Source organism: Artibeus jamaicensis, unplaced genomic scaffold, assembly GCF_021234435.1.
Source record: "Artibeus jamaicensis isolate MK-2021 breed Jamaican fruit bat unplaced genomic scaffold, CSHL_Jam_final contig_415, whole genome shotgun sequence".
Taxonomy (NCBI): Eukaryota; Metazoa; Chordata; class Mammalia; order Chiroptera; family Phyllostomidae; genus Artibeus; species Artibeus jamaicensis.
The window spans coordinates 13,929,414-13,944,533 of NW_026521823.1; the positions used below are offsets into that span (position 1 = coordinate 13,929,414).

Here is a 15,120-nt window from a genome sequence, read left to right on the forward strand (position 1 = left end):
ATTTGTCATACCTATTTCTAGGCATCTATGTGAGATTTCTGATTTTACTAATAATAATTTTGTTGATAATTTATCAGCTTTAGTCACTGTCTTATGCCATCAAAGCTATACTAATATTATTATTAAAGGGATCTTTTCTGTTACAAATACTCAGCCCTCCCATTCATATCTTCTATATTTTGTCTAAATTTTTATTGAAACTAAAATGTATATTTGCTTTACATTTTCTTAGTATTTCCATCCTAAAGAAATAAAAAGTTATATGTATTAATTGAAAATACTAAATTTTGTTTAAGATTTTGGATTTGTACACTCATTTTTTAATTTTATATATTTTAATGTTCATATTATAGTGCTAACAACCATAGGATTTCTCACATGATGGATATTTTCTATGTATACACTGTATAATATAGCAGCCACTAGCCATGTGTGACTACTGAGTAGCTGAAACATGACCAGTATGACTCAGAAAATATTTTCTTGTATCATTTACTTTAATTAATTTAAATTTTCATATGTGACTAGGCTCTATTTTATTTGACAGTATAGTAAATCTAAGCAACTGGGATAGAGCCTTACTGTAAATAAAGAAACCCTTCCCAAGAAACTTATTTCTCACCCTGGCTGGTGTGGCTCAGTGGACTGAATGCTGGCCTGTGAACCAAAGGGTCGCCAGTTCAATTCCCAGTCAGGGCACATGCCTGGGTTGCGTGCCAGGTCCCCAGTTGGGGTGCGTGAGAGACAGCCACACATTGATATCTCTCTCTCTCTCTCTTTCTCCCTCCCATCCCCTTTCTCTAAAAATAAATAAATAAAATCTTAAAAAATGCAGTGACTGTTTTAAATAAAAGAAATATTTCTCATTAGTTGTTAAAAGACATACACTTAAAAATAAATAAATGTATTCATATGTGGTCAGGTTGTGATAAGTGTGATGCAAGACAATGATTAAAAAAGAAAGACAGCATTGGAGGCTTACTGAACATAGATGTGAACAAAGCTAAGGAGAAAGTCACATGACAATCTGATAAAAGAACATTCTAGGTAAAGTTTAGTAATCTTGAAGGGGAAAAGAAGTTACTAAGCCAATACTTCAAAGAAAGTAGAACTTGGCTTCAGGTAAAAAGCATAATATTTTAATATGTTTATATAACTACAATTAATAGTTGTCAAGTAATTCACTAAAGCATATTTTAAGTAAAATAAAACAAATATTCTTAAAATAAAGCAACTTCAGAGACTGTCACAAAGGCACATCAAACATTTATGCCGTTTTGTCATGAACATTCATCAATTAAAAGCTTATTTGCCAATCTCACTTTGTAAGGCTGACAATATTCAAGATGATCTGGGAAAGCCTTCACTGAATATTAATGTGCAAAGAATCTTGGAAATCCTACTAAAAATTCCTGGTTCTACAGATAAAGACCCTGAGGCATAAAGTTATCATCAATTCCTGTCACTTGGCACTTGGAAATCCAATTCTGCTGCTGGCTGTCATGATGGCACTGGGGCCAGTGTCTCAAATAGGTAAATGATCATCCCCAAAACATTAGGCAGACCAAAAATAAGACAGGCAAAGAGACCCCTTGTGAATGCACTAACAGTGTTTGTCCAGTTAATGAGTTCATGAATGGATAGTAGTGGGAGTAATTTTTATCTTTCCCAATTTGAAACAACCAGATTTCTTTAAAAGTTTGCCTAGACTTTGATACATTACACTAAGACATAATGTTTTATTTTATTGTGTCTATTGTGAATTTAATATGGAAAGCAAAATGAGCAATTATTGGATGCTTTTGTGAAAGATGAACTAGCAAATTGAATAATGTAGTTTCTAAGATACAATGATGGATTTCCACTTTAAAAATGCTAAATCCAGCACGGTGGGTGGTCAAAACTCGGTAAAAAACTTCTAATATAAAATTAGTATTTGAATTATAGATAGAAATGCTGGAGTACATTAAAGAATATAGATTTGTCAACAAATATTTTTCTTAATGTGAAAAGTCTTACTATTTGTAACTCAAGTTGTTTCTATAATTTTAAATGATATATTTTGTAACATAGCAAAAACCTATTTTTCCTATTTTCTAGTTGGTATACACATAGCTTTGTTAGTGTTTTGCATCCCTTAAATTCTTGTTCTTTCCCAGTAATATTATAAAATGTCAAATGAAAGCTAATTTTTTTAATTTAACCATCATATAGATAAATAGAAAATAGAGGGAAAGAGTAAAACTGATTAATTTTTACTTTCTAGTCTACTAAAAAATTTAAGAAAAGATTTTACAAGAAGTTCTCAAGGCCTTGACTTCTGTCTTACTCATACGTGATATCTTAAGACTGAATGAATCTCTCAAAGCAATAAAATATGTTTTTGATGCATTACTATCCACTAATACTTTGGTAAATGCTGTGAAAAATACTCCATTTTAGGAATATAACTCATTCTTTGAGCTTTTAGTATTTACTCTAAGCTAAATCCTAATTCCATAAGTAATATAAATTTATGCTCAACATGTTTTTTAACTATTCTATTTCTCTGCCTAGAATATAGATGTCTTGGAAATATACATGCCTTAAAAAATATAAATTTCTTGAAAACAAGCAGGATGCCTTGCTCACTGTATGTCCCATATCTTAGCATCCAATAGGCGCTCAATAAATTAATGAGAAGTATTTGAGTGAATTTAAGGAATTGATCTCTACAGTCTACTACTTTGCTCATGCCCTACTCACCATCTTGAATTCCTTCTTACTGGCCCAAACTACATCCGACGTGTTTAAAGAAAACAATGTGTAACCTAACGAGATGTTAGGAACCTGTACCCAAACCTTAGGCTGAAAGCACTGGAAACAGTGGGTACAACTACAAAGCTATTTTGTGCTCTGCCACTTTAGACATATCTCTAACCACTTTTCTGAACAAATTTCTTCCTGGTCAAACCAGCAGCCCCTATATTTGGACCTGCCTAATAGCCTTCTACACGCAGTTGTCTTCCCTTTACCTGCCTCAGGCTTCTCCAAGAGGGCTCTCCCTCTTTTCCTCCCAATGCTCCTTCAAGAACCTATCTGACCTGGCTGGTGTAGCTCAGTGGATTGAGTGCGGGACTGCGAACCAGAGTATCGCGGTTCGATTCCCAGTCAGGGCACATGCCTGGGTTGCAGGCCAGGTCCCCAGTAGGAGACACATGAGAGGCAACCACACATTGATATTTCTCTCCCACTTTCTCCTTTCCCTCTCTCTAAAATAAATAAATAAAATATTTCCCTCTCTCTAAAAAGAATAAAAAAATAAAAAAATAAAAAAGTGTGTGACCCCACTCATTTCACTGCTTGGATTTCTTGTAAAAATTGGGACACATTAATCTATAATTAAAAGAATTGCTGGAAGATTTAAAAGAGATTAATGCAGTTCCTGGCACATATTAAGAATATAATTTATATTTTTCTTCTACCATGCATTCTCTCATTCAACTGTAATTTAGTAAATGCTAATATGTGTGTGTTTGGGGGTGGTTATCTGACTTAATAAACCCATAATGTTTTTTATGACTAATTGAGAGAATACATTTTAAAGTAATACAAAAAGACTAAACTCCACCCCCCAAATATGTTACTATTGACCTAAATTTTGAGACACTTGTTAAGTTTCAGTCTCTTCTGTGAAGTTTTTCTGACCATCCCAATTTAAAATGTTTACTTTTCTATAAACCCTGCTGGCTGTACATGTGTATGTATTCTAAAAGTATAAATGTACAATCCATAAATCTTTGTTTTTATTAAATATTTTTAGGATCCTTGGGCTTCAGGTGACGACATACCCAGTCTGGCTTAAGAAAAATGAATTTGAAACCAGAGGGATGGGGTTACAAATGTCTCAGAAGGGCCTCATACTTTCTCAGGACATGGAAGGAAAGCTGAATAACTAAGTGTTGGTAGGTAAACTCAGAAAAGTAGCATTTATAATGAAATAGATTCATCAGATGTTATTTAAAGGGATATTCTATTAAAGGCATATTCCTTTCCTTACTTTTGTATACCAAACTGCAACTTTTAAAATCACTTACTTTAAATACCCTGCTCAGTGAATTATTGTCCCAAGCATAAATAAAGTACATGTGTTTGTAAAAAAATGTTTTTTCCTGAGATTTCCCGATATCTTTTATTGAGAAGCCAGAGGGAAAACTGTTTAACTGGAACCTTCCTCTCTGCCCGGTTCTTTTGCAGTATCCTTCCCCACACTGCTCTTTCCTCGTTCCATCAATACCCAACTGGCTTCTATGAAAACTGGAGAGATAAACTGAAACTATGCACAAGAAAACCCAATTACAGTTCAAAGCATTATGACTGTATCCATGCACGCCTGACTGAAGTCACATTTGTTTGTAATCAAACAGATACCCAGTGGCATGCCAGATTCAGAGTACAGCTAGGATAAAATCTTTCAGCCTAGTGACATGATGATATCTGGTAAGTTGATCCCATATCAAATTGGTTAGTATCATAAGAGATTCCTATTCCTTGAGGCTTTAGCCAACTATATATAAGGAGTCATGCTATGTACTAAAGGAGATTAAAAGCACAGCCACATAAAAGGAAAAGAAAAAAAAAACTTCTCGTGCTCATCTTTTATAACTTCATCTCTTCCACTCACACAGCTCTTTGGCATAGTCACATTAATTTTTCCTCTATTAAGGTTACGTTAACATCAATGCAGAAAAGTAAGCACAATATCTCAAGTCTAGTCCAGTGCTGAATGAAGTTAAGAAATGAACATGACTACCAACAACATTAACTATTAGTTAAAATCTAAAACATGATGTTTTACAAAAGAAATAAATCATGAAAATAAACATCCTCCTATGCAAAGCCTACATTACTGTAGATTAGCTTGAATATATATTCTTAGTTCACTTTTTTATAAGGGGAGAAAACTTTAATTATAAGTAAGGATTAAAGAGAAGGCCTGCAGTTAATGTATGTTTTACAAATGGTCTTTTAATGTTTCATTTTGATCTTTTTGTAACCCCCCGGAAACAACCTTTAGCAAACATGGCAACTAATTCTGTCCAGATTTCTATGGAGGTGAAACCAGTTTTAAATATGTCTGTTAATTCAGATTTTATTACATCAACAGGGCTAACATTTAACTTCAGTGCCGCTATAATTTAAATTATACATACCTACATAGTAGCAAGACGTAATGGAACTTCCAAATTTTGTACACTTAGATTATGTTAGGTTTCCTCAGATCTGAAACAGGATTTTTTTTTAAATCTGATTGAATAGAATACTGTTAAATAAAAATGAGTTTTTGAAATCAAATTGAGAGGACTCTTTGGGGAATTTTAGCAATGCTACTTATCAAATAGTTTATGCATGTTCATTATGTTCCAAGCACTATTCTAAGGCCTTTCATATGTTAATTTATTGATTATTGCACTCATATAAGCACTATACAAATGTTAATGCATTTAATAGTTCTCTTTTTCACAAATGTTGAGACACTACAAAATCATTGGCTTCAAAATAAAACATGTGGGACAAAGACAAAAATTTAATGGTGACCACTGCAGACTAAAATAAGCTTTGTAACTCCAATTTCATGAACATTATCTCTATGTACTTCATTCTTTATATGATGAATCTTCGATGAATTATTTCTCTGTTATTGACCATATCTGGTCATCTCCTCATATTATTTGTTTGATATTTGCTCAGAGAATAAAATCATTTAAATATTTGCCCAAAAATTACAATTGAGGAATTGAATTTGCTACTCCAAACCCAGGAATGGCACAAGATAAAAACAAATATAATTTGGATCACGTACTGTTTTGCAATATATCATTTCTTCTCAAAATACTAATATTCAAACATCATTTTACTAGATAAATTATACTTTAAAACTTCATGTTTTGTGTTTTCTGATGATCTCTATAAATAACTTCAAGGAAGTGGTATTTTGTTACTACTCATTTAATGTACAGTGGGAGGACTAGTAAGTCTTATGGTTCTGTAACTTAATGACAAGAGTGGAGTAGTTGAAGCCATTCAGTGATTTGAGTGGAAAACAAAATTCTTCAAAAGCATAATGAAGAGACCCCATTAATACAAAGAATGAAAATTCTCCCAGGAGAGCCAACTGTAGTTATAACAATGGGTGTGATATTTATTTATCAAGGAAGATAAGATGCTGACTTAATTGAGAGAGGAAACCTAAAATGTGTGTGTCGACTGGGAAATTCCTGTGACAGGAGATCACCAGAGCCCCGTCCAAACCGCTGCCACAATATGCCATTAAAATTGCAGTAAATATAGCCTCACTGTGTCAATTAACAATAGCTTGCAGATTGTTGGGTTGCATACATTTTGAGATGTTTAAAAGTAATTAATCAACCTGCTATTTAATAGGTGATCTGTTACTGAATTGGCAGTGAAGGACGCAAACACCAGTTTTGGGTGCGATAATAATTTGTCATCTCATGAAGAGTTATCTGATTTTATCAGATCTTGAGAAAAATAAAAATCTTCACCAATTAGAAAAGTCGCAGGGGGGAATGATTCAAGCTCATGAGGTTATAAATAGATGTTATTATATTTTCATAGTATTAATAATTACAATAATATGTAGAGGTATATTTATTTTAAAATAGTATCAAAAAGATCATATAAAAGCAAAGTACAAGGTTTCTTATGGTTTAATTCCACATATGTAAAATCTCTAGAAAAGTCAAATTTGTACAGACGGATGATAAATTAGTGGTTGTCTGGGGCGTAAGAATGGGGAAAATGAAGATCAACAAACAGTAAATTGGCACAAGGAATCTCACTGGGGTGATGAAAATGTTTCAAATACCGATTTATAGCAATTAATGCGCAACTTTCCAAACTCACTAAAAATGGCGGGATTACACACTCTAAATGAGTTATATGAGATCTAAAATATGCATCAATAAGTTGTCAATACATAAATTGATCACTCTATTTTAAGGAGAAGTGGAACCAAAGCAGTGCACTGCTTAATCTGTAATAGTTTACTGTGAAGTTGAAACAAATATTCTGCATTCTTTACTTATTGTCTATGAAACTCAGTTGCCTTCTTAACAAAATGAGGATAACACTTGCTTCATAGAAATCTATTTAATGCATAATAATTACTTGGTATAGTAACTGTGAGTACTGATACAAATTCACTAAATCTAAAGAGGAACTGCAGATGGAAGAGAAAACCCTCATTAAATGGATTGAAAGAGAGCAATTGTCAGGATCCATAAAATGTGTATTTATTAGAGTTCTTATCTAGAATGTCTTATACCTCAGTGATAAGAAAAACTACTCTCATCTCTCTTTTCTGGCAGAAGTGAAGAAGGAGAAGGAGAGAAGAAGAGGAGGGAGGAGTAGGAGGAGGAGAGACATAAAGGAGGGAGGGAGGGAGAAAGAAAGGGAGGAAAGAAGAGAGTTTTACTAATTCACCAGAATTGGAATGATCTTGGATTAGAGAACACTACAGATAGTACAAATGTACTGTGCAAAGTATCCCACATCTAAGACAAGTACTATTAAAATATTATAAATAAAAAACATTTAAAGTTTTGAACATAGTTCCAAAAATGAATTCTAGGAAAAAATGTTGTATGTATGCTTATGTAACATTTTATTTTGCTCTTTAAAATACCTTTGTCTCTTTTTCAAATCAATCCTGATTCCTGGGGTGAATGTTAAAAGATTTACAAAAATACTGGGTAAGCCACATAGGAGCTGTACGACCTTGAAAAAGTCACACACTGAGCTTTGATTTTCTCAGAAATGGGGATAGAAACCAAACTTCAACATTTCAAACACACTATTTTATGTGAAATTAATTTATAAATCTATATGGCTACAGGCAAAAAATGTATTGTTTTTATTATTCTCTGTGCAAGAAGAAAATGTAAGGCAAAGTTCAAGTTGGAAATATGATGAGGGCGTTTGTACAGGAAATTACACCTGTGTTCAGTCACACCACGGGAATTGTTTGTGCACTTTATAGACATAAAAGGACAATGGACAAATATAAAAAATAAATCCAATTTAACAAATAAAGAGAACTGCATACATCAGAGAGTTTACATTTATGCCCAGTTGTGTTTGGCTGGCTCTGTCTGCTACTTATTTGTATGTTTGCTAACAGCACTGATTATACATTCAATGGAGAACATTTCATTAATGTGATCAATGTGTGCATTCCAATGGCAAAATGTATGTTTTAATGTGTCTCATGTTTATATTGTACAACATAAGGAAGCAAACATAGTTCCAGGTTTTAGTCATTATTATAAGAAGAACTGGTTGGAAGAGTTCATTTTCTAAAAAATAGCTAATCCTAAGAAAAGAATATTAAATTATTTTTATTTACTCAAGCTGTATTCAAGGGTAGTTAGTAGCAGCTGAATAAAGAGCTTAGTAACTTCCATATGTTTCGTTATACCCAGGGCCATCGGATGCGGGAAAATATTATGGATGGGTTTCACACGTTATATGGAAAATGTTAATAATTTGCAATAAAATACATGTTGGTATATTAATTTTTCTGGACAATGGAAAATTGATACTCAGAGGAGCCCAGAACCCAAAAGTTTGAGCATTGCTGGCTTTAAAATGACATTTAAAGTAACAACTTTAAGTGTAACATTAATAACCATTTATATGCTTAAGTCTATGACAATTTCTAAAATAATTAAAATAAGTAATTGCCAAAAGGCACAATATTACATGTATGCATTTAATGCTTACATTTAAGAATAGCCTCTTAACTATATTAATTAATAGTTGCTGTTTATAAATAAATTATTCTACTACTGCTACCCTTCCATATAAGGCATGGGGCAATAATGCAAATAAAGTAATTCAAAAATTTTAAAAGAAAACAAACATTTGCCATTACAGGTTTTCACAATTTTAAAAGTATATGCCATTTAATTAAATACATAAGTATATTATCATGGCAAACATTTGGATAATGAATTTTCTGGACTATAAGGACAATTTATTATTTTAAATATATAGTTGATATTTGAAATAAATTATTTCCCTCCTTGTATGGCAAACACACTTTACTCAAGCTTGCAGGAATGTTAAGATGTAAAGTAAATGAAATCAAATAATAAAATTAACCATAGTGTGCATTTTATGATATAACCTCATTAACATTTTATTTGAAAAAAGATTATAATCACTAATATACATTTAAAAAACAACTCCATCATCTGAAATATTTACTTATCTATAAAGTATTTTGGAGTGCCTATTATGAACCAGAAATTCTGCCAGATTTCTTTTGAATTTGCAGGATGTTATTAAATCTGATTTGGTATACAAAATTCTAAGTCTTGTGGGGGGAAAAAGGGTAAAAAACAACACCCAGTCACCTTATAGATCTTCTATTTAGAAGGCTGTAAGTAGAGCATGAGAAGTGCATCAAATTATGTGTAAAGATACATTCGCCAAAAACCTGCGCCTTAGTATAGGTGATCGATAACTATTTTTTAAGGAAATGAAGTATGGAATCCTTCTTTTTCCCCTGACATAGTATTTCAAAGTAAGCAAAATAAAATAGTGATTCATTTACACAAACTGGAGAATTACAAATCTATTTATATATTCATTAGTAAATGGTAACTTGTACATGTTTAAAAAAATTAAGCAGTGTTTTGCTCTGTTAAAGGAACTATATTTAAGTATCAAAAGCAGCTAAAGTAATAATAATGACTTCAGCCTGTTATACTTAGATTTTTTAAATATTGATTAGTGACAAGATTTCAATGATACGCCTATTCAAAACTTTAAAATTAGAAGCAGATACATTTTTCAAATACTATCAAATGTAAATTATTGGCATTAAATATGTATTAAATTCTGACTGTATAACAAATAAGTAATATATTATATTTAATAAATAACAAAAATTAAACCTTTAGTGTAGAATAGTTGAACCATTCTCAATCTATATACATAATGTATACACATACATTCTTCTATATACACATTCATATAGATTAAAATCTATTTTTGTCTGTATGGGGTGGGCAAAAGTGGGTTTACAGTTGTGAGTACATGAAGTAGATTTTTATCCTTGTATTACTATTATAATCATAAGCTGAATGACTTTTTTTCCATATGAACAACTGTAAACCCACTTTTCCCCACCCTTGTATATAAAGATATTGACAAATACATACATATACATCTCTGATATTAAGCACTTTGTTTTTAGTCAAATAATAAAGTTAAAGTTATAGCCTACATTAGCTGGTTGGTTTTTTTTAAAGATTTTATTTATTTATTTTTAGAGGGGAAAGGAAGGAGAGAGGGAGAGAAACATCAATGTATGGTTGCCTTTTTTGTGTGTGTGCACCCCCTGCTGGGAAGTGGCCTACAACCCAGGCATGGGCCCTGACTGGGAATCGAACTGTGATTGTCTGGTCACAGGCCCGCACTCAATCCACTAAGCTACACCAGCCAGGTATATTAGCTGGTTTTGTCTGTCACAATATCTTGTTGTAAGTCATACTATTTATTCCTCCCCCCGACTGTACTCAGTTAAAAAGCACACATTTCTTTTAAAAATATGACTAATAATATTTATTTAACCCTCCAAGTTATTATCAGAATTCATTTTTGAAGTTACTTAAGTGGTGAAAATGACCACCTTATGTGTTTAATGTGATTAAAACATTAAATGTTTTAATATAGTAACAAAATATGCACTATTTCAGAATAAAAATATGAGCAAAATACCTATAAAGAATTACATCTCGTGAAAAATATATACAAATTAAAAGAACTTCTATGCATGACCCAGGGACATCAACTAAGTTGGGGGGGAATGCTGGAAGGAATGGAGTTACTGGGCAAAGAGGGGAAAAATTGGAATAACTGTAATAGTATAATTAATAAAATATACTTTAAAAAAAGAATGAGTAGAACTGCTACATATCATTACAATAGGAAACAATTTCAAAAACATCACAAGGGAAATACAATACATTTTCTCTTCTCCGATGGGAAAAAAGCACCTGTGGCCCTGGCGGGGTGGCTCAGTTGGTTGGAGCAGCACCCCCTGCACCCAAAGGTTGCGATTCCTGATCAGGGCACATACCTATGTTTCAGGCTGGATCCCTGGTTGGGCGGGCACATCCAGGAGGCAACTGATCAATGTTTCTCTTTCACATCGATGTTTCTCTCTCACTCTCCCTTTCTCTCTCTCTAAAGACCAATTCGAAAAGCAAAACAAAACAGCAACAACCAAAAACATGTCCTTGAGTGAGGATTAAGAAAATAGAAAAAAGTATGTTGTTATACCCGGATGTTTAATATTTAGCTGAGATATCAATAATCCACCTGCCCAGCTCTTGTTAGTCCTCAGATTTGAGGACTTCAATATTCAAAATACTATTCATTACATGAATGGAAAGTTTAACAAGAAAGTGTTCTGTTTTGTGAGCAGCATCAAAATGCCAATGTAAGCTAAAAATAGTTTCATTCAACGACCTTTGTTGAATGGGCCTGACCAACTTACTGTTTTCAAGGGAAAGACATCTGTAAAAACAAAACAACACAAAACCTAACACGTAGGACAAAATGGGCTCAATTTCTCTGGGCTCAAATAAGGGTGACTTTAAGACCAACAGCAATTTCATGACATTCACTCCACACTTATAATTAGTAAATTTTCATCCCTGCTATTTCAAGTAAGTATTGTTACAAAGTATTGTTGCATCCCTTTTATATAAACTGTATTTGGACCTTTCAATGACATAAATAATTTTTCATTTCTGCTTGTATACAAAAAGTGTGTATATATATATACACACTCACAAACACCATATATATATGTATATACTTTATATATAAAGTATATATTTGCTATGAAAACTTAACTCCAAAGTTCTTATCATAGGGAATCTAAACATAAAACACATAGCAAATCAGTATTTGTTCTGGCCCAGTGATGTGGAGTACATGTGTTTCTCTGAGCAAATAGCCTCCATCCAGGTCGAACCCCAATAGGCTTCAAGGTGACATTAAATACTGCAGTGAACTCACAATGATACGGGGCTTGTCCTCAGCCCAGGTATCTGAACATTCTTAGCAAAATAAGTGAGCCTGCTCCTAAGTAAGCTAACCTGAACCCAGGGCAGATGCTTATATTTACTATATTTGAGAGCCTAGACTTATATTTTGATGGGAGGTCAAACGCGTGAAGAGTAACACTTTTACTCTTAAATATCCTGCAAATATAACATCAACGAGTTCTATTACAACATCAAAAAGTTCCATTAACAGACCTGCATATATTTTCTCCACATTACCTCCGTGAAACTGCTTCTCTGCAGTCTCGGACACTCAGTTAAAGTGCAAATTGCCTGACATTCCAATGCTGAGAAGCGGACATCATGAGTGACTAGGGGTTTGAGGGAGAAGCCCATTTTGTGTCTTTTAGCCCAGGTACCACAGGTGTGAGCAATTCATCACTTAGGAGGACAGCATCTTGATTACACAGGGACTAGCTCCTTATCACATCACATGCTTTAACTCATTTTATCAGTAAGAGTGAGTTCAAGGAATCCTTATTAAAAAAAACAGAGAACAAGTTTTAAAAAAATTCACAAACAAATTCAACACAAAATCTCAACATTGTACAAAACAATTTCTGAAACTTTATTGTGAATTTTAAGGTACATTTAGTGAAGGAGGTTTTCCTTAATATAATTAATGAAAATAAATTGGAAAGAAATGCACATACTACTTCTTTAAAGCAAGGATAAGTACAGACTTTTGAAGCCACAATATATACAATTATATGAGTGCAATAAGCTTCCAAGTACATTAGGTATATATCTGTTTAAATAAATAGAATACTTGATTTGACATATGTGAGAGTCATACTGATTACACCAAATAGGTTTTACAAAATATAGCCAAAAATGGAATGTTATACATTTTGATATACAACTTTGTAAATACTTTATATATCCATGACTTAATTCAAATTATAATGTACAAAAAGTCCATTTTAATGAGGAAAAGTTTTAATTGTGTTATTAACACTGTTCAGCAAATATAGATATTAAGATGCATCCCTATACACGTTACTAAATTCTCATTCAACTTAAATCACTAACACAGGGAAGAAAAAGGTCTATTAATAATTAACAGTAATAACTTGTGTTGATAAATTATCAATATAACACACTGCAACATTATTTTGGCTACTTTAAATCTTCTAAAATATATCACCTAATTCTTGAGCCAAATTCTTTGAGTATATAAAAACTTAATTTAAAATCAAAATAGAAAGATACATTGAACTTATCTACTCTGCAATACACTTATTTTGTACAATACCTTTATTTATCAGTTTTCAATTGGGAACATTTTCCCAATAGTTCTTTACTAATAATGCTTATGATGAATCTCAAGAATTTATTTCATGAATTAGCAATACAATATACTGAATTATGAATTATGAATACTATCTACAGATTAATGGTATTATAGGAACATGTGATGCCACATGTTTACATTTTAATCATTCATACACTAGCACAAGTAAGGGAGATTATTTTCCACCACATTTCATCATTTTAGCATATAACACATGACAATCCGTTTGGAGTATATAAAAATGTGGCTATTTTGCAGAGGTAAAACTGAATGTAAATAACCAGGTTATTGTTGTTTAACTGAAAACAAATGTTTAATTATCTATAGGGTTCTTTTAATAATAAAAGAAAAAACAGTAAAGGAATCTAACATATCTACCTATCATTGAATGGTGAAGTGTGGGGATCACTCAATGGTCATGCTCTAAAATTTACTTAAGCAACAATGAGTAAAAAGATACATTTTGCAATTAAATAATGAATAATGTATTTATCTATGCCTAGATAACGGCCTGGGTAACATCAGAACATGGTTATAAAATGACTAGGAAGACATCATCATTCTTTTTGTACATTGCTACTATAAAAGTAATAACAGGAAACTTATTATATATGAGTTGGTGTTGCATTTTTTAATTTTAAGAATATTGGGATATCAACATATCTAAAAGCACATCTAAAAACAAGCAAGACAAGTGAATTTCTCCTGAATCTGCCCAGTCCCAATTGCCCACTGTTTTAATGGAACAGCACTACATGCCAAGCACCCAGTCAATCTCTATAACTCACCAAGTTGCCTTTTATTGGTCAGAATGAAAGCACATACATTTTTTTAAGTAGTCAGTTGATATTAGGAATGCTATGTAAAGAGCACTCACAAACACAATCTTAATCTATTTTTAGTGCTGGCCATAAAGCTGTAAAGCATAATTTTTGCCTTCCTAACTATGGCACTTTTTTCCCATCAGAGAGAAAATGCCATCGGAGCTATTAACATCCGGTTTATGTTAGGAAAAAACGTATTCACGATGTGGGGATTTCTGCTGTCCATATCTGCATTAGGGGGTGTGTGTGGGTGTATGTTTTTGGAGTAATAAAAGATTAAATATAATTCAAGTAACATGATTGCCAAAGAGTAATCTTATTTCTTCGCCTGTAAATGAAGCAGGAGTTAATTATGTAAATGGCTGTGTCTTCTCAGCACTCTATGCTTTAAGATGTGCTTTAAGACCGTGACAGCAGCAAAGCAGCAATTTGTTTAAATGTAAAGTGTGCACACATTCACACCAAGTTAAAACACCTCCAGTCTCTTGACCATATTCTCAGAATCTTAGAAACTAAATAACAGAACTCCAAATATTCTTTCACTAATGCAGCCTTAATATTTTGAAGTTAAATGAATGTACACAAGATTTCACAAGCTATGAAGACTCCTAAATTGGGTAGCAAATTTATTGCAAGTTTAAAGACAATCACTTTATCTACATCTAGAATTCCATCATTATGGTTAGTAGACTTCATAATTCTATTTGAATGTATATCAAAGGCTCATCTATAATAACTTCAAAAACATTGGGATTAATAAGCTTGTCATTTCTCATTTTCAAATAATGGCCTTAAATTTGATATATTTTTTATCTTTTTGGCTTTAATACTACAATTCTCAGAGGGGAAAAAACAAGCT

The 15,120-nt window shown here is 32.5% G+C and overlaps 1 protein-coding gene across 3 annotated transcripts in view; it reads right to left on the reverse strand.

The window, feature by feature from the left end:
* Nucleotides 1–15,120, reverse strand: part of LOC119044094 (protocadherin-9) — an 889,458-nt gene that overhangs the window by 849,472 nt on the left and 24,866 nt on the right. The window lies entirely within an intron of this gene.